This window comes from Callospermophilus lateralis, chromosome 9, assembly GCF_048772815.1.
Source record: "Callospermophilus lateralis isolate mCalLat2 chromosome 9, mCalLat2.hap1, whole genome shotgun sequence".
Classification (NCBI taxonomy): Eukaryota; Metazoa; Chordata; class Mammalia; order Rodentia; family Sciuridae; genus Callospermophilus; species Callospermophilus lateralis.
The window spans coordinates 107,045,213-107,068,217 of NC_135313.1; the positions used below are offsets into that span (position 1 = coordinate 107,045,213).

A 23,005-nucleotide genomic window follows, 5' to 3' on the forward strand; every position below is an offset into this window, starting at 1 on the left:
TTTTAAAGGGTGTTCATGTGATTAGCTCCCAATAAAAATCTCTGGTAGGAAGTCTCTAATTAGCTTCTCTGGGCAAAACCATCTCATGCATATTGCTGCATATTATTGCTCAGGAAAGAAGGGCTATATGTGGTCTCTCATGGAAGGAGAGGGCAGAAGGAAGCCTGTGCTCGGATCTCCCCAGACACTACCTGTGTCTTTTCCTCATATGATCTGGCCATATATTCTTCCAACAGTGATGTAATAAGTTGTTGCCCAGAGTATAACTGTAGTCAGTCCTGTGAATTATTCCAGCAATATCCAAATGTAGGAGTGATCTTGAGGATCTTGGCATTATTAATCTTATCCTCTTACACTTTTGGTTTTCTAAGAAGATGGGAGCCACTTCTCAGGTGACATGCGGCAGGACCAGAAAGTTACCAGAAATGATGTCTTACCTCCCTGAAGCCAGGAGGTTCTAGCAGACTTGGTGGCTATAAACCAGTGTTTCCAAAAGATGATTTAGCTTGCTGCTTATTAGCAGAATTGGACTTGCTTCTTAGCAGGATTTGTGAATGCAGTTCATTTAATTGGTAGTATAAGTAGGTGGTGATTTGGAATATGTAAAAATGATTGGTTCCTTCTGTAACCTTTAGAAACAGCATCTTTCACTCAGCGAGAAGGCATCAATTAAGACAGAAACGAAGCAAAAAAAAAAAAAAAAAAAAAAAATCCATGAAGGAAGCGTTGATGTTCTGACCAGATGTGGGCAGTCACCTGGAACAAATCTGTAGGATATGTTCCTGGAACTGTATTTGAAGAGTTGTCTTGTTCTCTGCTCCTAAATCGGGTGACATCCATCACCCAGTCCTTGGGAGTCCCTGAGTTTCCTGCAATGTGTAACTAAGATGGAGGTCAAGTCAGCCAAGGAGTGTAACTTCTCCATGACTCTCCGAGCCCTTCTCTAACCTGTTGTGCTAACTTGTAAAGATGTAGCTGTGTGTACGTCTTCATTGACAGCTACCACCCAGTTCTTTGTTACAATCATCACTCTTCCCTGGGGAGTCCCTGGGTGGCAAGGTAGAGGCCTCAGAATCTCCCTTGTCATGTTTGAGGTGGAATCTGTCCAACATTCTAGGGTAGTCATAGCTCTTGAAGGAGACCTACTTCCTGCTTCAGAAGAGGGAGAGAGTTGTATAAAATGAAGAGAATAGGATTTGGAATTTAACAACGATAGATTCCTTTTCTTGCTTTCCATTATATGACCTCAGGAAGATTAACTAACTCCCATGATTTTTCTTAATGTCCATAAACTCAGTAGCCATTGTGCAAGTATTGTTAGGCAGTATATATAATGCATCTAAACTATCATTAGCATAAAGTCAGGGCTTCTTAAACTGGAGTCTGTTTCAGGTGGTGGAATGCTACCTGGTATGTTTTTATTTTTGTTTATATGCACTTTGTTGTTTCTGTGATGAACAAGTATTTCTTTTATAATGAGAAAAAAGAATCTTAAAAAAAAAGCTTAAATCTTAAAGCCTATTTCATCATCATGCTTATAGTCTGTCTCTTGATCTGAGCCTTTCTGGGTGGCCTGTGCTTAACATACCCCCGACCTTGGATCTCTCTGAGAGGTCATTGTACGTTAACATCAACGGGGACTTGGAAGGGTCCATTTCTTAGCTGAGTGACTAAAAAACTATTTGTCACAGACATAGGTAATGCACCTCAAATAGTTTCTCAATTTTTCAGCAATTATAATTTGAATTGATTTTTTATCAGAATTATTTTGTCATAGCAGGGTCACTACCAAAAGATTAAAAAAAAAGAAGAGGAAAAAGAAAAAGAAGAAGAGGGAAAAAAATTCTTTCCACAGGATTGTCCTTTTTTTCCCAATTTATTTTCCTTGCAATTTGGTTTTTGTTTCCCTTACAGCTAATAATGAAATGTACTTTGTTGGAAAGGTCAGGAAGGGCTTCAGCATGCTTGGTAGCTCTGGGGCCCCTTTATGGAGTCAGGGTCAACTGAGTTCTGTGGTGTCTACTAGAAAATCCCTGGAGTGTGAGGCTTCTGGCTGCTCCTCTCCTGCAGGGTAAAGTATGAAGAGGGCAGCATAACCCCCAGGCTGACAGCCTGAGCCCTTTTCAAGAACTCAACACACTGAGGGAGCCAAGCAAGAACTCCTACTGTGTGCAAATTAGTTGCTGGGTGCCTGCTGGTATTCTCTTCAAGACTGTATAATTTTAGATGGAGGATTGGTAGAAGATTTCTGGGTTGTTTTTTCTTTTTCAATGAAAATATCCAGAGCACAGGGTGACATTTACACCCAGGTAGCACCTGACGTTTCAATAGCTTCCTTGAGCCTGCACATCCTGACTTTTATATAGTTCAGGATGTAGAAGTTCTTTATCACATGGGCATCAGGAACGAATTCCTCCTGAATGACGAAGCCACCCAATCACCTTATGTCTTATATCTTTTAACACCTTGGAAAGTATCTGCCAAAAATGGTGCTTATACATGTTTACTAATTGACAGCGATACTCTCAGTTGAAGACTTAGAAGAAATATTGAGCAATAACAAATATCACAAGAAATTTTCTCCAACCCCTTTTGGAGCCAAGTGGAGTCATTACAGTGTCTCAGTCTTTATGAGAAGCTTAAAAGGAGTCCATCATTCTACAGGTAGATATTGAGCACAGCCATATACTTAGCAGGACACGGGCCCCTGTGGGACATGCAGAAGCTCCAGATGTAATCTCTCCATAGTCAAGTTGGTCAGCTACAGTTACTGCCCATGAAACTCTAATGGATAATAAAGGTGATGTATAATGTAGCATTGAGCTGTATGATAGTAAAGTCAGCCAAAAGCAGGGAATACAGTGGCCCAGAACAGTTAGGAAGTTTTCTTGGAGGAAACTGGAATGAAACTAGGACCCAAGGGTCAGGCTGTATCTACATTGATTAACTCTTCATACACTTTTAGAGTGAATCTGCTTCCATTTTTCTCTTAAGCCTCAGAGAATTTCCCAGGAGAAATTAGATTATGTATCCAGTAGCCCTGAGTTAATAAAATTCAACTGTTAAATTCCACTCCTTTCTCACCCTCCCTCTAGAGCTTTGTGGTTTAACTCTAATTTCTTGAAGCCTGAGCTATTGGGAAAGTCTCCTTAAAAGCCCTGTCCCCTACCATTTTCTGATGGGTGGCAGGATTGGAGATTCTTTCTCTGCTATATAAAGCTGATCCCTTGGCAAGTCCCACAAAAATAAACCATCTCCAAAAATTAATCAGTATTTATCAAGTACCTGTGCTGGAAGTATATAAATAAGACCCAAATGCAACAGTGAATAGGTTCCTATCCTCAAACCTTTTGCCTTCTAGACCAGGAGGAAAAGTGCCTGTACAACGTGAGAGAAGCTGTGAGAAGGAAAGATCTGAGTAACCCAGCGAGGGAAGACTTCCCGGCAGGGATGGAACTAGGCCTGGTCCGCAAGCTGCATCTGAAATTTACAAATACGAAAATGGTGCGGGTGGGGACACTGTATTCAGGGGGCACTTTGTGAACAAAGACACAGAGGTGACAGGTTCAGGAACAGTTCCGTCGTGGTTGAGGCCAGGTGTGTGAGTGAGTGTCATGATAGTGACGTCTGGAACATGAAGCACAGAGGTTGGGTCCTATCCTTTGGGTGGATCCAAGTAGATTTTGAGCAGAAAAAAGAACTCAGAATTGAGACTGGTGTTGTGGCCATAGCATGTATGTGAAGCAGTAGGGGGAAGGTTGTAAGTTGAGGGTGGGACAGGTTGGGGCTCTGTCTGGCAGTAGTCATTCGGGTCTTAATGAAGGCAGAGAGTAGGGCAGTGTCAATAGAAAGGAGGAGATGGGTGAGAGAAAGGACTGTCCTTGGCTTTCCTCCACCTGAGGTGAGATATGCTGTCACACAGGTGGTCATTTCAGGATTGCAGGAGACGGTTAACTTTTGCCCACAATGTTGCTGGCTTCCAACCAGGGAATGCTGCCCTTGAGATTTGACAGTGACCTTTGCTGCCTAGGCAGCGATTCTGAATTGAGGACAAGAGTCTGCCTCGCTGGGAAGTTGTTCAGGTGATGCAAAGGCCTTGGAGCCTACCCCTGGGTCTGGCAGTGGCTCAGCTCTCTGCTAGCTGCTCTTTTTGTTCCCTGTGCATGGACTCTAGGTGGCGTCTCGTCTCATGCCAGTGGGTGTGGACAGACCCCTCCATCCGCAGGGCTGATAGAGGGAAGAACTGCCTCTCATTTTTAGCTTAGAGCACTTTAAATTCCTACAGACAGAACCTATTCAAGCTGAAATGAGCAGCTGGGGGCAACTCATACATAATTTTCTTCTATTTAGTGACTTCCTACACCATGGGGTCTGCATGATTTCTGTTCATTTAATTAAAGGTTATATTGGCAAATTGTTATCCTCGGGAGTGAGGGTGTGCAGGGAGCACTTTTGGAATACATTATAGGGTAATTCCCTTTGCCCTTTATTGCCTCTGCAGGCCATGTGGAATTGAATCACAAATAACACGTTTTAGAAACAGGCGAAGAGGTTGAGGCCTATGCTTCCTTTGGCTTTAATGAGACAGGGAGTGTGTGCAGGTAAATGACCCTCTGGTTATGCAGGCAAGGAGAAGGAGGCAGAGACAATTAACTAATGGGAGTGGTTTCACCATCCAGAAAGCGACTTCAGCAGACTTTGCTCTCACTGGGACAGTCTGAATCCAGTAGCTGGTTCTGCTGTTGAAACATCTGCAGGGCCTGTCACTGTTAATGGAAACTTCTCTGACTCCTACTAGAGAAAAGCCCTGCTTACATGTGGATGGGAGGAGAGGCAGCCAGATTCAACTGTCCCTCTTTAATCTCTCTCTACCGGTAGCTATGGCTCCCAAAGTTCTGAGCATAAGAAAATATCAACAGGTGGGAACTACTGAGGCAAAGCTGGCCACAGACAGAGTGCACGTAAATATTGGAAAGTGATGAGATAGGACAGGGGTATGGGTACCTATGCTGGAAGATGGGTGAAGGCAAGCAGTGGCTACCTGAGAGGGTGTAGCTTCTTAGCACAGTCAGCAGACTGACCTTCCTATGGTGTGGGCTGTAATAATGAGTGGATATGGCCTCCTCCAGTCTGTATTTGTTCCAGAGTTTGAGGAATAACATTGAGGAATAACATTGACTGGAAGCTAATTTCAAGATGTACTGCAGAGATTGAACTGATGGCTAATAAGTGACACAATATTTTCCTAGTTAGTGGTGGCACCAGCATTTCTGCAGAGCAGAGGTGAACGATGTCATCCATGTGAGTCTGGGAGTGCTGTGGGGGGTGGGGACAAAGGTAGACAGGTGTATGGGTTAAAGAGGGAAGTTTGTTAAGCTGGGTTCTCAGTGAGGTGACATCAAAACAAAGTCTTGAGGAGGTGAGAGAGTTAGCAATGAAGACATTCAATGGAAGGTCGTTCGAGGCAGATGGACCACATTGGGGGCTGGCACTTCCTAAAGTAGCTGGGAGGCCTGGATGTTAGGGAACCAAAAAGCATGAGAGGATAGGGACAGAGTAGGCAAGGAGGAGAGGTCAGAGAGATGGGGTTGGAGATGGGTGATAAATGCCCTATTGGCCATTGCTAGGACACCGGCTTCTATTTTAAGTCAAATGGGAGACATGGCAGTGGCTAAGCAATGAAGTGATATGAGACAGCCGTGCAAATAGACAAACCTAGAATTATGAAGCAAATGAATGAACCAGGAATAAAGGAAGCATATGTGAGAGCCAAGAGAAGGGATATCACTCCCAACTCAGGAAGGGCAGACAGATAAGGCAAAGCAAACCTTCTGAGAAGAGCTGCCAACTGCATTTGGCCAGGATCTTAAATGATAAGCCAGCTCATGACCTCCTAACTCTCACCTGACACTCAGTGCACCTGTCACCAAGGTAACAGGGGACCAGTTTCTCCCCTCTGGATTTCTGAGCTGTTAGTGTGGGCCCGCTGGGCTTTAATTTGTCTGAGGTCTCTGTATAAGCTCTTTGTATAAAGCTCAATCAATCCACGGCTTATCCTTTGGGCATTCAGCTTGACTTGAAATGCAGCTCCTTTCCACTGCCTCTCGGCAAGAAAGTACCGTGTAGATGTCTCACCTAGTTGGGTTTCCTTACATGCTGATGCTTTATTGAGCATTGTATTCCCAAAGCAGAGTACTGGGTGGGGGAAAGAAGTGAGGCTGAGAAGGAGGTCAAGTAGAAACAAAGGCATCTGTTTCAAGTTTGCCACAGCATCACAAGAAAAATAGACCCAGTTTTCTGTTGATATGAAGGGTCTCTGGATAAAACATAGTGAATCACTTTGAAATTGCCATAGTTCATCAGTATAGAAGAGGAAAGGGAGAACATTTCTTTGTTGGCAACTTCCCATCTCCTAGCATTCATAGGAAAAGCTGACCCACACAAAGTCCTTTCTTTGCTAACTGACCTAGTAACACGAGGGCCTAAAATGATCAGGTGGTAGTTGTAGATTCAAGCTCTGTAGAAGCTTTACTGTATCCACTGGTGATTGTGACTCCCCCCCCCCCACCCTTGGAACATGGTCAAGCCCAAGCATTGTGGGAAGAGAAAGCACAAATTCTACAAGTGGATCATGGGAGTGGGGCCTCTCCTTCCTCCTCCACTTGGTTCCTGGGTCAGTTTACTCTGGCGGTTGGGAGCATGGTGTCACCTATTAGCCATCAGTTCAATCTCTGCAGCACATCTTGAAATTAGCTCCCAGTCAATGTTGTTCCCCTCCCCCCATCTCCCGCCCCCCCCCCCCCCAGCCACGAGTTGAGCCCTAAACTGAACTTTCAGCAGGCTGCTGTACCATTCTTTCAGGCAGACTGGCTCTGACGATGGCAAAGAGTAGTTAGCCCCAGGTCATTGCTGTACTTCCTTTGCAATAAAATGAATCCCTTGATGGGAGACAATGTTATCTGGATGACTCTCAATAGAGGAGGCATTTTATAAGACTTTGCTCTAAATTTCTGACAGAAGCATTAGAAGCAGGGCAGACAAGCTCATAGTCTAGTATGTTTCTGTCAGTGAGGATGAACTGATGTTTCTTTCAATGAGAAAGGGGCACAGCGAAATCAACCGGCCATCAGGTGGGTCTTCATAAGGAAGAGTGCCAAACAGAGGACTAAGAAATCAGTGTGTGTGGCTGAAATATTGACCATCTAACAATGAAAATAGATTGACAAGCCTTAGCAAAAAGGGGCCCATAATTTGGGGTCTGTGTATAGCTTCCATTCCCTGGGCAAGTCCCGAGGGTTGAGGAGAGAAACCTGCTAATAGCCATCATCTTGTCTAACTTGGTTGTTGAGGACTTTATTTGTAGCAGATTCTCTCTTGTGGGTACTAATGTGCGGTGCAAAGTTTTCCAGCTTTGTGGTCACTATTATATGTTTATCAAGGTTCCTGGTGACTGACCTTCAGTTTTGTCCCTCCCAGCTCAGGACCTCGGCCAATCCATTTATCACTCCATGTTCCTCTCTGTACCACAGGTATGACTGTTTGCTTGCACATTTGCTTCCTGTGAGGGCATTCTTGAGTGAGGCTGTAATATAGCAGCAGTCTATCTCCAGTGCCCACATTTCTTATGACTCACCTGTGAACTAGGCCTAAGTCCATTCTTCCCCCATCAGGTGATTTTAGGAAATGGGAGGTCATGCATAAGGTTTGTGGGGGAAAAAAATGGTTTGGTATCACAGAAATACATGACTTAACTGTAGATTTTTTTTAAAAAACTTGCTCTTGATCATCTGCTGGAGTCTAGTACAGATGTAGTACTTTAATCATGCAGTGAATTGCTACTAGACCAATTTGGCCTTATAACTGTATGGATTTTGTAAAGCTTAGCTCATGATGGACAGCTCAGGTCACATGGTCATTAGGGGTTTCAATGTCCGATGTTACATTCAGCTAGAACATAATAACACATAAGAAGCTATTTTTCAAACAGAATCATTCTTTACTGCAGAGAATTCTTTAGGTCTGCACTGCAAATCTCCTATGTAGCTTGCCTGGCATCCTTCTCCTTGGATTTGCTGTAATGTACAGATCAAATGGCAGGGCAATTTCACCACCATCTGAACCTTCTGTAGGTTCCTCTCTTTCTCTGGCTGCCTCCTGAGCCACCAGTGAAATATATTTGTGAGAGTTTCTCATAGTGTGCTAATTATTGCTTTAAAATTCAAAGAACTCCAACAAGTACTATCTTCTTTGTAGTAGTTAATGTTCAAGATGCAAAAATGTCTTTACTTTAGAGGGGTGTCCACCATTCCACAAGTCATTGGAACCTCTAAAATGTAAAAGACTTGTCAGGTTCTAAGTATTTAAGGATTTTGTCTCCTTTTTTAAAATAAAGAATCTAAATTACTTCCTACTCCCCAGTGCAATTAGTACGATATCATCAAGGTAATGGAACAGTATGATGTTCTGTAAAATGTTAAAAAATCAAGTTCCCTGAGGGCTACATTATGACAGGAGAGTGAATGTAGCCACAGATACATTGCAGTGAGAGTATATTGTAGTCTTTGCCATGGAAAGGAAAATTGATTTTTATCCCATTGCTATAATAGGTATTTTTTAAAAAGCATATTTTTCACCTTAGTAGCTAAATGCCAGAGTCCATGTTGATCTGCTTCAGGAAAGATATTGTTATGTCTAATTTATCAGTTGACATTGCGACTACCACTTGACTATTCACAGCAGCCTAGGATCCATCTGGTTTCTGCAAAGGACACTCAAGTGAATTAAGAAATGGGATGTGGACTACTATCCCTGCCTCTTTCAGGTTTCTGGTTGTGACACTAATCTTTTTAGTTCCTTCGGCAATGCAGTATTGCATATAATTTATCATTTTTGCAGAAAAGGAGGCAATTTTATCTGGCTCTTATTACCATAATGATTCCTATTCTACAGTCAGGGAACAAATGAGGGTTCTGCTCATTGCTAAGTGTAACTATTCCAATTACCCATCAAGTCACTGAGGAACTAACCATGGTGTGGCCCAGTGGACTCAGTAGGCACCTGTGACTTGGGCTACAGCTGTGCTTCAGCATGTTTTCACTCTAACTGGAAAAGCATGGTTACATTTTCAGGGCTTTTGGTGTTAGTGTTAGCTCAGGCCATTTACTCAACAGTTCTTAAAATGTCTAGGTTTTCTCCTTTCTCAAAAGCTAAGTTACCATGGAAAATGTTTTCTAGTCTCTTTGGGGCAAGAATCAGAAGTATGTTTTCTAGTATTGGTGGTGTAGAATTCTTGCTCAAAGAGACCTAGACATCACCCCAATCTTTCTTCCACTACCTCTTATGGTCTCCAGACCAATAACCAGTGCCAGAATTTACCACCATTTGAACAGGGATATACAGATCCTATTATAGGAAGTAATGGTCTATACATCAAGAGAATTGTAGGGCTTTGCTAATCCATACTTTGAGTATGGAGCTTTGAGTCTGTGAACTGACAATCTGGAAACTGGATGAGGGGATTATGACTTCCCTTTATGGTAACTGATGTCAATCTTCTGCTTACCATGATGTGTGTGTGTGTGTGTGTGTGTGTGTGTGTGTGTATTTATTTTTGATTATACAAGTCAAGCAACACTTTAGTCAGCTGTGGATCTATCTTACACCATGATTCATTACCCTTCACCATAGATTTCTGTTGGTTAAGGGGTTCCAAATGCTACTCCAGCCTCACTGCACATTACGGTAATTATGTCCAACTTGCCCCTGGATATCAAGGACTGCTTTCTGGCCTTTTCCACAGTTTTATACTGAGCGTTTCCAAAGCTCCAAAATCTTATGCTGAGGGTCTCCTGGTCCCAAGCCTTCTACTTCAAACTCCTTAGAAAACAAAGACTAAGGCAAAGTGTATGTCTTAATGTTTATTGAGAGCTATAATCCCAGGCACCAAGAATGGGGCCGGGCAGGGAGGAAGAAGTGAGATAGTGATGGAGGGAAAGCAGATGATGCTTGGTCAAGATGGTCACAATATAAAGTGACCATACACAAATATAAAGTAGCCTGTCTCTCAGCCATAGAGGACAGGCTGTTATGCCTTTGAATAGTCACTTGTGGGAAAGAAGAGAGTGGGTGAATTGCTAAATCCTTTCCATACAGGCATTCACTGTCCATCTCTCCCCAGGCATTGCTGCCAACCTCACCAGGCACCTCTAGGAAAGTGAGATTCAAGACTCCACAGCATCTACCTCCAGCCAGGGTGGGAAGAAATGCAGCCTCTGGGGTTCCTGCTGATCCTCTGCCTCTGACACTAACCATCCCCAGTTCTCAAGATGTTATCCCATCAGTTTCTCATGAACCCAGGAGCAATAATAATTCCTGCATTACTTGTTTTAGAAGATTGCTGTCAGAGAGAAAAGGTTTTGAAAAGTTTCAAATTGCTGTAGAAAAGCTAGTTGTCATTTATTCAGAGACTTCCCAAATTTGAATCAAAAGAGGAAGAGAAGGTACGTGATCAGGACTTTGAAGGACAGGCAGAGGGAAGGGCTTTTTATGTGGAGGATTTAGAGGAGCAGAGGAGAGATGATGTGGCCAAGTGTGGTCACAGGGCCAGATCCAGCCTTCCACCCCTTTATGTAATAAAGGTTTTTGGAGCATAGTCATAGACATTCACTGAAAATTGGCTATTTTTCTTTAGCATCTACAGAGACTACATAACTGACAATATACAAAGATCTGTAAAAGCTAAAATATCTAGCCTTTGCACATCCCTGATTTAAAAGAAAATACCATGTATAATGCAGTGCGGGTCATTAATGAGTATGAATTACCTTTCTGCTTTCATGTTCCTTCTTGTCTCACAAAGAATTGATCACATAATGGCTACTTGGTAAATACCAGTGGTCTCACTCTTTGGAAAGACATTTGATATCATGATTTCGCAAGCAGAGTTAACCCCAGCAATCTACAAACTTGAAATGAAGACCATAACTTTCCAAGAATTTGAGGCAGTTTATTCTATCCCCTTTACGCTTACCATATGAATAATTGAGACAGTCTCACACCTAATTGGCTGTACGATCAACTATTTGAAATTTGACTGTTCTGGAAAAAAATCGGAATTAATTGGAACTCAGCATTACAGTGACTCTTAAAAAAACCACAAAGCACTGAATGTTGTGTTTTCACAGACAGCCAGGCACAAGCCTAAAACATTTGCTGGATTCCTTGAGGGGAGGAGTTATATCTCCCAATCCCTGGCCAAATTCCTGGCACACAGAAGGAATTAATAACTTGCTGAATAAATGAAGTGTCTGACATAGCGCCTGGCACAGGGTAGGTTCTTGATAAATGTTTGTTGAATTATCTGGCAAAAAATATACAATTATTCAAGTGAATTATAAGTTTCAGAACATAGAACACAGACCATCCTAGACCCAAGCTGAAGCTCTCTGAAGGGCGCCCACAAGTAATTTAAAATCTACATCGGATTTATTTGTCAGAGTGTTGTATAGCTATTGGTTGGCCCCAAATACTGGATGAGCTGCCCAATCAATGCTATCTAACAAGAACAGCTACATGTCAAAGATGGACAGCTCAGTCAGGAGGGACCTCATGGCTGTGCAGCTTCAAGGCCAATTAACTGGTGTCTGACATCTTCCAGTAAATCTAAATGAAATGCGTTCTTGTGAATTCTAATTTCAAGAGAGTTTAATTGAACTTGGGAGGGAAGCTACCATTTAGTGAGTAAAATGAAAATGAAGTAATTGAATATTTTTCCAGAATTGTATTTGAAATGTGCTTCATCAAATGTTGTTTCAGAACCCAAGCGACCAGCCGCACGTGGTTAATATTTGGAAAGGGAAGAGGAGTATTTAAATGTCAGCTTGTAGCCACTAGGAGGGTAAATACAATAGCCGGCTATTCAATTACTAGATGTGGGCTCTACTTGGCATTCAATTTATTTTTTAAGTTAGAAGTTAAATAACGTGTTCAAGGGAATTAAGAGGAGTCTGGATGCCTAAAAATCAGACAAAACCAAAAAACTTCTTTCCCCACTCTACCCTCTTCCCCAATACATAAAACAGAGAATAGTATTGTTGATTTGAAATTGTAGACATTTTGATGGTCTCAGCCAACAGATTACACATTAAATTTTTTGAGTCCTTTATTCAATAACTATGTATTAAAGGCTTACAGTGTTCCAGGCACTGTGGGAGATAAATGATTGAACAGAGCTGATTCTATGGCCTGAAGGAACTTCTTGTTCAATAGTGAGATGAGATCTGAGAATAAATTGGTATAGAAAAGGTAAATGTGATACATACCATAAAAGCAAGCAGTGAGTGTTGAAAGAATATAGACTTCTGACTGTGAAAACAAAGCACTCCACTTAAGGGAGATGGATTTGAACTGTAAATATTTGCAAGAGGAAAAGAAAGCTTCAGATTTGTTTGAAGGAAGATGAAGCACTTAATTGGACTGGTGTGGAAGATTTGTGGAAAGAGATAGTACGAAACAAATGGATGTTATGTGGTCTGAAGGTTGTGAATGGGTTTAGACTTTATTTCTTAGGTGAGCTCCTAAGCAGGGGAAGGGGCTTGACTAGACAGCGGGAACAAGACTCTAGATATAATGCTTGACATTACTAATCATCAGAAAAACTCCAATCAAAACCACAATGATACACCACCTCATACCCATTCAGGTGGCTACTATAACAACAAACAAAAAACCTGAAAAATAGCAAGTATTAGCAAAGACATGGAGCAATTGTAATCCTGGCACACTGTTGGTTGTGGGCATATGAAATGGTCTAGCCACTATGGAAAATAGGAGGTTTCAAAAAAAAAAAAAAAACACTATGGAAAATAGATAGGAGGCTCTTCAAAAGCTTAAAATTACCATAGGATCTAGCAATCTTACTTTAGGGGATGTAGTTACAAAAGAATTGAAAGCAAGCACTCAAAGAGATATTTGTATACCCATATTCATAGCAGTGTTATGTCAGGAGCCAAGAGATGGATGGATAAACAAAATATAGTGTGTGTACACACACACACACACACACACACACACACATGCATGCAAACAATGGAATATTATTGAGTACCAGCCCCTCTAAAAGGAAATCCCATCATATGCTACAACATGAATGAACCTTGAAGATATTCTGCTAAGTAAAATAATCTATTTGCAAAAAAGGTAAAAACTGAAGGGCTCGGGATGCATCTCAGTGGTAGAGCGCTCGCCTAGCATGCATGAGGCACAGGGTTCTATCCTCAGCACCACATAAAAAAAAAATAAATAAATAAAGATATTGTGTCCACCTAAAACTAAAAAGTAAATACTAAAAAAAGATAAAAACTGAGTGATTCCACGTATATAAGGTATCTAAAGTATTCAAATTCATAGAAACAGAAAATAGAAAGGTACTTTCCAGGTACTGGGTGGGGAAGAGAGGAAGGGAATTGTTATTTAATGGATAGAAGTTTTCGAATTTGCAACATGGAAAAATTCCAAGAGAGCTATTTCATAACGATGTGGGTATACTTAACACTATTGAATCGTACACTTAAAAAATGGCTGAATAAATTTTATTTATTTTTTTACTATAACTATAATAATCCAATAAATACAGAGGCTGCAGTGTGGTGTGAGTTGTGTTGAAGAGAGAGGAAGTGGGAAATCAGTTTGGAGGTTGTTGGCTTAGGCCTGGTGAGAGGTAACGAGGATAGGGACAAAAAATAGAAATAAGAGTTATCAAGGCAAAATTAGCAAGATTTGACCTCCGCGGGACACTGGATAGGGAGAGTAGGAGTCAAAGACAGTTCGGAAGTCTCTAATGTGTGTGCTAATGAAAAAATGATGGAGCCTCTCTCAGGGTGAGTGACTTATGCGAAGAGATAAGGAATTGAATTTGGGGTTATTTCTGACTGCAGCTGTGGCTAGTTGTGCTGGAGTTGGTCAAGGTGTGCTGTGTGCTAAGGTCTTCCAGAAGTTCTTCTTTGTTGGCTTCACATTTTCTCACATGCTCCCATGACCTTCAGTTACTTCTTTGGCCTCCCTCAATGGTTCACTCCTATCTTTTCAAATTGAAGGTGGGCTGTCCGTTTGGGAACACAGATCTCATGTGAATTCTTCCACATCATCTTTCCATTTGGGGTTAAATGTTCTTCAGGAGTAGCTGTGAAACTCAGGGCGTTGTGAAGCTTCCTTGACTGAAAAATGCTCTTTCTTACTCCTTAAACACAGATTTCCCATCCTTTTTCATTAGAAACTTAATTTCCAAGAAGGTCAAATGGACACCATGCTCTTTTGAACATGGCACTTATTCATTTAAGCTGGAGCAGCTTCAGAGGTATGAGCTTATTTCTTTATTTAGACATTTCGCAGGGACCAGAGATTTACAAATGTATTCATGTCCGTGCTTTATAAGGTCACCACCTCAAGATTCCCAGAGTGCTGGCAGTAGTAGCTGTGTAATTTCAAATCTGTGCTTTCACACAGTCAAGAGAATTCTGTCAAGGATGGGGAAGAAGAGCAATGAAGTAGCCTTGTTTTCGCTGGGCATGGATTGGTCTACCAAATAATCACCCACTTGAGTATTGCAAAGTGTCTTTTTAATATTTGCAGTACCAGGAGGTGAAAGAAACACTTGGGGACATTTTCAAAGGCCAGCATTTGGGACTGTAATAGGATGCCATTTTATGGTCTTTATTGTGTCACCTATGTCAGAAAGAATTTGTATCACTGATATTTGTAGGCATACGGTTGCGAAAGTGAGGTTGAGCTTTGTTTAACACATTGCATAAATATTTCAGCCCTGAAAGGCTCAAGTACTTAGGAAATTCACCTTAGGCTTTGGAGAACAGATTACATTCTGAGACGAGTTTCCTAAAATAATGCTTGACTCTGTAAAAAATTGTAAATAATAGTTTTTGAAATTGTAAATGCAATACATATTCATTATAGAAATTTTATAAAATACAGATGAATAAAAATGGCCCATATTCTTACCACACAGGAATACACCACTATTAACATTGTCATCTGTCCTTCAATATTGTGGGGGTGGAGGCTTGTCTATGCAGGTGAGTGTGTGTGTGTGTGTGTGTGTGTGTGGGTGTGTGTGTGTATGTGTGTGTGTTTGTTTAAAGGCTTGTACTATGTATATTAGTTTGCAATCTGAATTTTTTTTTCAATTATCAGGTGTACATGGCACTATGACTAAATTGTTTCTATTTTGTACTCTTGGTTTTATACTTGTTTTACCCTTGTTTAATGATTAACAATAGCATTGCTTTTAATCTTAAAGGTATCCCAGTTTGAACAATAAAGAATATGGTTATCATAGTCATTAGGAAAAACTGTGAAAACAATCTTATAACTTAATTTTTGGGCATATCTACTATTATTTCCTTAACACAAAACCCTTAAAAATAGAATATTCATTTTAAATGGCATACATCTGTCCCCCTTATTCACAGGGGATATGTTCCAAGATAGCCTGTGGATATCTGAACCCTAAACATATACAGTGCTTAATAGATTGCTTCCTTTGGCATATCCAAATTACTAACATCATTACTCTTGTGCCTTGGGGCCATTATAAAGTAAAAGAAGGGTTGCTTGAATATAAGCACTGTGATATGTGATGATTGATCTAATAACCAAGATGGCTACTAAGTGCTAATGGGCAAGTAGTACGTATAGCATGGATACCCTGGACGATTCAGGTTGGACAGAGTGGAGTGGTGCAAGATTTTATCATGTTACTCAGAGTGCTGTGTAATTTTAAACTTATAGATTATTTATTTTTGTAACTTTCCATTTAATTGTTTTAGACTGTTTGACCATGAATATCTGAAATTGTGGAAAGTCAAATTGTAGATAGGGAGAGGGACTACTGTATGTGTTTAAAGACTTTTGATGCACATCACTAAATTGCCCTTCAGAAATGTAATAAGGAGACTTTAACTTTAGTCAATGCTAATCAGTCCACTAAATATAATTGTATGTTTCTAAATATGTGCTTCCTGTTGACTTTGTTCAAAGTCATTGTGATCTTTACCAAGTAGAAAAATACACCTATATATTGTAGGATATGAGTATTCAGGAGTGGAGGGAGGGAAGAAAGAAGGAAGAAATTGTAGAGAACATTGGTGGCATCTGAGAATAAAGAGGTTATAATCTTACAGATATTTGATTGTAAACCATCATGACCTTGATGTTAGTCATTAATATCACAATAGTGATAGTTCCATCTACTGAGTGCTGAACATTTTCAACAAAGTATTTACTTCTTAAACCAACTCTACAAATGAAAATTATTTAACTGATGACAGAATGGAGGTTCAGGGATGTTGAGTAAGTACATACAGCCAGTAAGGAGCTGAACTGGATTCACACCCAGGGGAGTGCATCTTCAACTTCCAATTTCCTATCTGTAAGATATTTCCTATCTTTTTCTGTAATCACCTCTGTGTTCTGGATTCCTTCATTTTATGCAATCATTGAAGATGAAGAAGAAGAGAGATTGACACAAGGGAGCCCATGGTCCTGACCTCTGTATGCTGGAGAATTGTTGACCATAGTTCTTTCTTCATAATCTTGGGAAGCTCATGCAAATTTAGAGTCCACCTGAATTTCCTTACAGTTTGCTTAGCATACAACAACTTTCTTGTGGATTCTTTAGTCGTCTAACAAAGAGGCAAAGACAGTTGGAAAAGAAAGTGCTGGGCTCATGGTTTGGCTCCCTTCCCTGAAGAGTTGAGTTTTTCACCTGTTAAAGGACAAATTGAAATTCCCTGCTCCTTTGAGATCAGAATATTAGAAAATAATGGTGAGCAGACAGAACAGATGTCAACAAAATGAAAATCATCTAGACATGCCCTTGACAATCACAAGTCAGCATTTTTTAGACACACACTTAGCAACAGGTTGAAGATGTTGAAGCAGAGCATCAATTAAAATATTTGGTGGTAGTAGAAATAGATCTGTGTGAGGAGTAATATAACTTTGTCTGTCTTACTGAATCTTAATGGAATATCTCTCATAGAAAATTTTCCCTTACTGACAGTCATTATCAAATCAAATATTTTGTTAAAAATGCACCACTGAGGGCTGGGGATGTGGCTCAAGCGGTAGCGTGCTCGCCTGGCACGCGTGCGGCCCGGGTTCGATCCTCAGCACCACATACAAACAGAGATGTTGTGTCTGCCGAAAACTAAATAATAAATATTAAAATTCTCTTTCTTTCTCTTTCTCTCTCTTAAAAAAATGAACCACTGAATTATGATGTGCACAAAATGGTTGAAATAGGACTCTGAAATGGAGCAAAGTTTAAGGAAAGTAGTCAAATGCAAACCAGGTTCTCTTTGGAGGCAGTTCCAACCCCATTTCCTTAACCTTGGATAAGAACACAACACTCACAGCAGAGATCCTGCCTCAGCTCCTGATCCCCCTCCTAGGCTTCCTCCTGACCTTGTCAGCAAGCACTAAATTTCAGATTAAAGCTGTAATTAAAACTGCTAGTCCAAGAGAGATTGCCTGATTGAAACCCACAGTGTGGACACACAGAGCAGCAAGGGCACAGCTGAATGTCCCTCTGGAGCGAACCATGACATGCAGACCCTGCTCTCAATGTTGTTGATGTCTGCTAAACAGTGGGTCAGCCTCCCAGGTGGGGCTCAGTGCTCAGCTCCTTTGCTTGCCCATTTGCCTGTCTTTGTGGCCAAGCAGTTACCCGATTAGATCTTGGTATTTGACTTATTTCCCTTTCTCTGCATATTGGTTCACTTCCTCTTTTTATGAGATTTCCCCTTTCTCCGCCTGAAGGATTCAAGGATTTTTATTTCCCTCTTCTCATCTCGGTGTCTCTAGGGTTTTATACTTGACATGTCTCTGGTTGTGGTATCTGCACTCCTCCTTTAACAAGAGTCCCCTGACCTACCTTTCCCTAGATTACAGAACCTTTTCTTATAAAAGTCACCAGGATTTTGGGGGTGAAATGTTGGGGGGGTCTCGCTGAATGACTGGTATTCTCCTTCCCGTGACTGACAGATCACAGGGAAGGAGAATGCCAGTCATTCAGTAAGACCGCCCCCGCCCCCCGCCCCCAGTGAAAGATAGCCAAAGTCCTGGGGCTCCATCCTGGGCTTGCACAGTGCTGCATGGTGGTTGTTGGGGGCAGGCAGGTAGCTTTAGAGGCTACAGGACTTAGTTCTGAAGTGGGTGGGCTCTTTTTTGCATGGCATTATTTCTATACTTTTTATTTAACTATAATTTTATTAAGTGATCTATGTGGGATCTAAACAAAGAACAACATCTTGATTTTTAACTCTCCTTCCTTTATTTGAGCTATCAACTTTCTTTATGTCCAACAATCTTATAACAGATTTGACAAGCTGAGCTAGAGATTACCCCATTGAACAATGTATTTCTCCTGCCCACGCCTTGTGCGGGCAGTGGGAATGGGATTCCCCTTGGTGGAATCAGCTGGCTGAGAAATAAAAGCTAAGGGAAGTAAGATGGTGAGAAACCACAGAACACAGAAAGTAGTTTCAAAAGCTGGGGCAGGACGAGCAAAGTGATCAGACAGATCGAGCTTCTAGACAAAATGGAGCCCGTGCCTGCTTTATTTATATCAAGAAACATCAAAGAGATTCTATAGAATGTTTTTCTCCAAAAAAGTTAAAGGTGGGCTGTCCTAATGGACTATGCCCATCTCCAGAACTACTATGAGGAAACTTCCTAGCAGAGTGGAGGGAAAGGTCACATGCATTGTGCAATCCCTGGGAGAGCCACAGAAAGTTCCTGATGCCAGGCCTCTGGCTCCCTGGCTACCATGCTGAGAGAAGGTCTTCATGTATCTCATAGATGGCTTTCTGCATATTTTAATTACCTTTTTTCTGGGTATCAGACTACTCTAAAAATTAGGGCCTTAAAACAACCATGATCTGTTGTTATTCCTCTTTTTTTTAATTGGAAAATCATTATTTATTTGACGGATAACTTCTGAATTAATATAAAGAAATGACAGTAACTTGTATTTACATTCATTCAAAACATTTTCATTAAGCACCAAGTAGAATAGTTTCTGATCTTTTCACCAAAAACACTTTTATCATTGAAAGACTGCCTCAAACTTAGTTTATTTTGTGGGGGATGTGGGGGGGGGATACCAAGGATTGAACTCAGGGGCATTCAACCCACATCCCCAGCCCTATTTTTGTATTTTGTTTAGAGACAGGACCTCACTGAATTGCTTAGCACCTGGCTTTTGTTGAGGCTGGCTTTGAACTTGCAATCCTCCTGCCTCAGCCTCCTGAGCCACTGGGATTACAGGTATGTGCCATCACACTGGGGATTTATTTAGGTTTTTAATCAAGAAACCTAAAGCTGCCAATCAGAGCTTCTATCTGGCATGAGATGACCAGGTTAAAACCCTAAGAATAAAACATAACTTTTAAGTTTTGACTTATACACACCAACCAAGGGGAGTATGATACGCTGGCCTCAGGCTAGTCATCACAGGTCATAGGTCCACAAGCCAAGTATATCCTCACAGGTCACAAACAAAATGAGTAATATGTATACATAAAGTGAGTACAAAATACATGTTCCTGTATATTCCAGGGGAGTAATACCCATTTCCCATAAGCCTACAATGCAGCAAGGGGCACAAAAAAGATACCATTCACTAACCCACAAGACAGTGGAAGGAATAAAAGCCCTGTTCCCTGGAATGGAGTGGAGGCTTTGTGGACCAGGTGGCATCCAGGCCACACCAGGAACATGAGTGGATATCGAGGCGCATGGGGAGGGATCTTCAGGGTTGGAAAGGACAAAATGAACCAAGACACAGCCACAGACCTACTGACTATTCAGAAAACAGAGGAGTGTTTGTACTGGCTGAGAGAGATAATCTAAGAGTTGCGTAAAACAGAGAATAGAAAACCTCTTCTGACAAGAGGGCAAAATACCTTCCCCACAGAGGATCCACATGCTCTCTGTGGAGGTGAAGGAGCTGGGGATCACTCTGCAGGTCACCTCCACCCCAAAGCCCTAGGCTCTTGGAATCAAATCCACTGAACAAGAACCTTCCTTCATGTAAACTGCCTTTTCTCCAAAAAGTAAAATAAAAACACAAGCAAACAAAACAAAACTCAAAAGAAAAAGAATCAGACCAAGCTTTGACCCCTTGTCCATCACTTGTGTCCCAGCTGTCACGCTAGGGAGACTGAGTCTGCTGTTACTCACACTGGTTCATTACTACGAGGCCCCCAGCATGTCGTGCTCCCAACACAGCTCCCTCAACACAGCAAACACCGCACAACACATACACTCACCCAAACAAAAGGCAGCATCAACTTAAGGATCTCTGCTAATCTAGCATACTTGAACCTTTTTTTTCTGACATATTTACAAAATATCTGCACTCTGTACTGCTATGGAAGCATTACAAATGTAGCATTAGATTCCTCTTCTTGAGGTAGTTCAAAGTCTTGAGATAGCAAATTTACGTATTTTTCTCTACTACCATGGATATGTAGTAATCATAAAAAACCAAAAACCAAATTCCTTCTCCCCTCATTCTAGGAGTACTTTAATTTTCCCCCTCAGATCATAACAAACTAACAACTGGGGGGGGGGGGACTATATATAATCTACCTAAAATTTTAAAAACAAGCAAAAAGCCAAGAAAATAAAATCTGTGGAAAACTAATAGTCTAAACTTTGCTACAGACAAAACAAACAAAACAAAACCTCACTTTGTCTACCAAGCACTTTATAAAGTACTAAGTAATTAACAGCTCATAAAAATTGGGGAAATTTTTAGGTGGAGATAAAATTAACACCAACTCATTCTCTAGCAAATAGCTGTTCTAAAATGCCACGTCCACACAGAGAGGTCTGGAGGAACTGTCTGCAGGAGGCTATCTTGTAGGCCAGACCTCTCTCAGGTCTGCTTCATAGGCGCAGGGATGTTGGCAGATGCCTGCTCCAGGTAGGCCAAGGAGCCCTGAGGGACCTCAGCTGGCTTTTTGTGCTGCACATTGATGTCCTCCAGCACCTGCTGCCAATGCCTCAGCTTTGTCAAGTGCTTCTGCACCAGCGCATCTTTCCGCTGCAACTCATTCCTTAGTTCTGAGACGTCCTCTTTGATAACTTGCTCAGGTTTCTGAACAGACAACTGCAATCTTTTTTGTAGAAAAAAGCATTCTGTCTGTCTTGCAATATCCAGAAACTTCTGGATACACTGATCAACACCAGTTCGAATTTCTTCCTGATCGGTGCCATTGACATAATCCTGACTCGACTCCAGCTCGTCCACCAAGGTGCTGCTAGAAGTCCTCGGCGCGCCAGGCGCTGCCTGAAGAAGCGAAGCCTGGCCCGGGAGTCCCGGCGGGGGTTGTGGAGGGCCCGGCGGCTGCCCCGAGAACATCCCACCCAGCGGAGCCGCCATGTCTGGGGTGGCGGGTCGCCGCCCACTGCCTATTCCTCTTGATTTTATAGTCTGGGCAGGGCTTACTTGGTGTTTTTTTTGTGCCCCATTGTGGTGCCTCTGGGATGAAGTTAGGGAGCAGCAGGGCTAGGATGGAGGTTCCTTGGAGCACCTCCCTGAGTCTTCTCCACATGACAAGCTTGGCCTACCTCACCGCATGGTGGAGTAAGCCTGGTTGGGTTTCCTAGAGGGTAGCTGGCTTCAAAGAGCACAAAAGTGAAATTTCTTGGGTTTAATAGAATTTGAACTGGTAAAGCATCACTGCTACCAAATTATATGGACCAAAGCAAGTAAAAAGCCAGCCCAGATTCAAAGGGAGGGGAAAATAAACTCTAGGTGTTGTTGGAAGAGGCCCTGAGAAGAGGGTAATTATGGCGCCCATCTTTGGAGATTGCACTAGCTATTGATCTACATTCCTACATAAAAGCAATGGAAACAATAAACAATCTGATACCAGATTATTAACAGTTTTTTTGGTACCCATGAAGCTACATTTTCAAGGCTCCTGATTTTATTAACCTTAATTCTTTACTAGTAGTTTACAAATCAGATGGAGCCAAAATAGTTTATAACAATGCCAATTTCTATAAAAGGAAGTACTTAAAGTGTGTTTAGTGACTATTTAAACTAACATACAAGGTAATCTTACAACATTTAGTACTGCAATAATATTGCACAGTGCATTGCAATATACCCAAGCAATGGAAAGTACAGATTCAAGAGCCTGATTACCCATGTTCAAATATCTGCCATGCACTGGCTGTATAACCTTGAGAGTGTTTCTAAGCACTTTGTGACTCAGGTTTTTTTTTTTTTTCCTAGAAAATGGAGAAAATAATATCACCACAAAGCATTGTCATGAAGATTAGAAATGTTCAGACAAATACTGGACACAGAAGTCACAGGCAGGATATATCAATTACTATTGTTATTGGTATTTTTTTGTTGTTGTTGTTGTTCAGTGATGTATATTTAGGAAAGATAATTAGTGTTGGGCCAGTTGGAGCAGTTGAACACAAGGTCAGTTCACATCCATGCGTACCACGGGTTCTGGCCCACATCTTATCACGTTCATTTTGTCTCATCAGTGACGGGTTGGTGCAAGGCACAAAGTTGGGGAGTGCGGGCAGCCCTGTAGGTTGCTTTCACTTCCATGGGATTATGGAGTGCTGCAGTACCCCTTCATTTCCTGAATGAAGTCTAACTCCAGTTCTTGTGATTGACAATGCTGATCTCCTAATTACAGTGTTAATGCCAGTCTTTTAGTGTTATTCCAGACCCTGATAACAGGCTAGTCCTGTCACTTACAAAGATGTTTAACCCTCAACCATTGAGGGCATCATTCTACCCCAGTATGCAGTTCCTCTTCAGTCTGCACCTACATTGGATATCATCAAATGTTTTAAACTGCATCCAGATTTATGCTGAGTATTTTGGCATTGCATTCTGTCCCAGAGCACAGGGCACCAGCCTTAGGGATGCCTACATTCAGAGAGCAGGCCC

The 23,005-nt window shown here is 41.5% G+C and overlaps 1 protein-coding gene and 1 pseudogene across 1 annotated transcript in view; one reads left to right on the top strand and one right to left on the bottom strand.

Moving 5' to 3' along the window:
* The window catches only part of Gpr39 (G protein-coupled receptor 39), a 199,409-nt gene that overhangs the window by 42,872 nt on the left and 133,532 nt on the right, over window positions 1-23,005 (top strand). The gene's annotated exons all lie outside the window — the stretch shown is intronic.
* LOC143407171 (mediator of RNA polymerase II transcription subunit 28 pseudogene) lies at window positions 20,574-21,478 on the bottom strand (annotated as a pseudogene).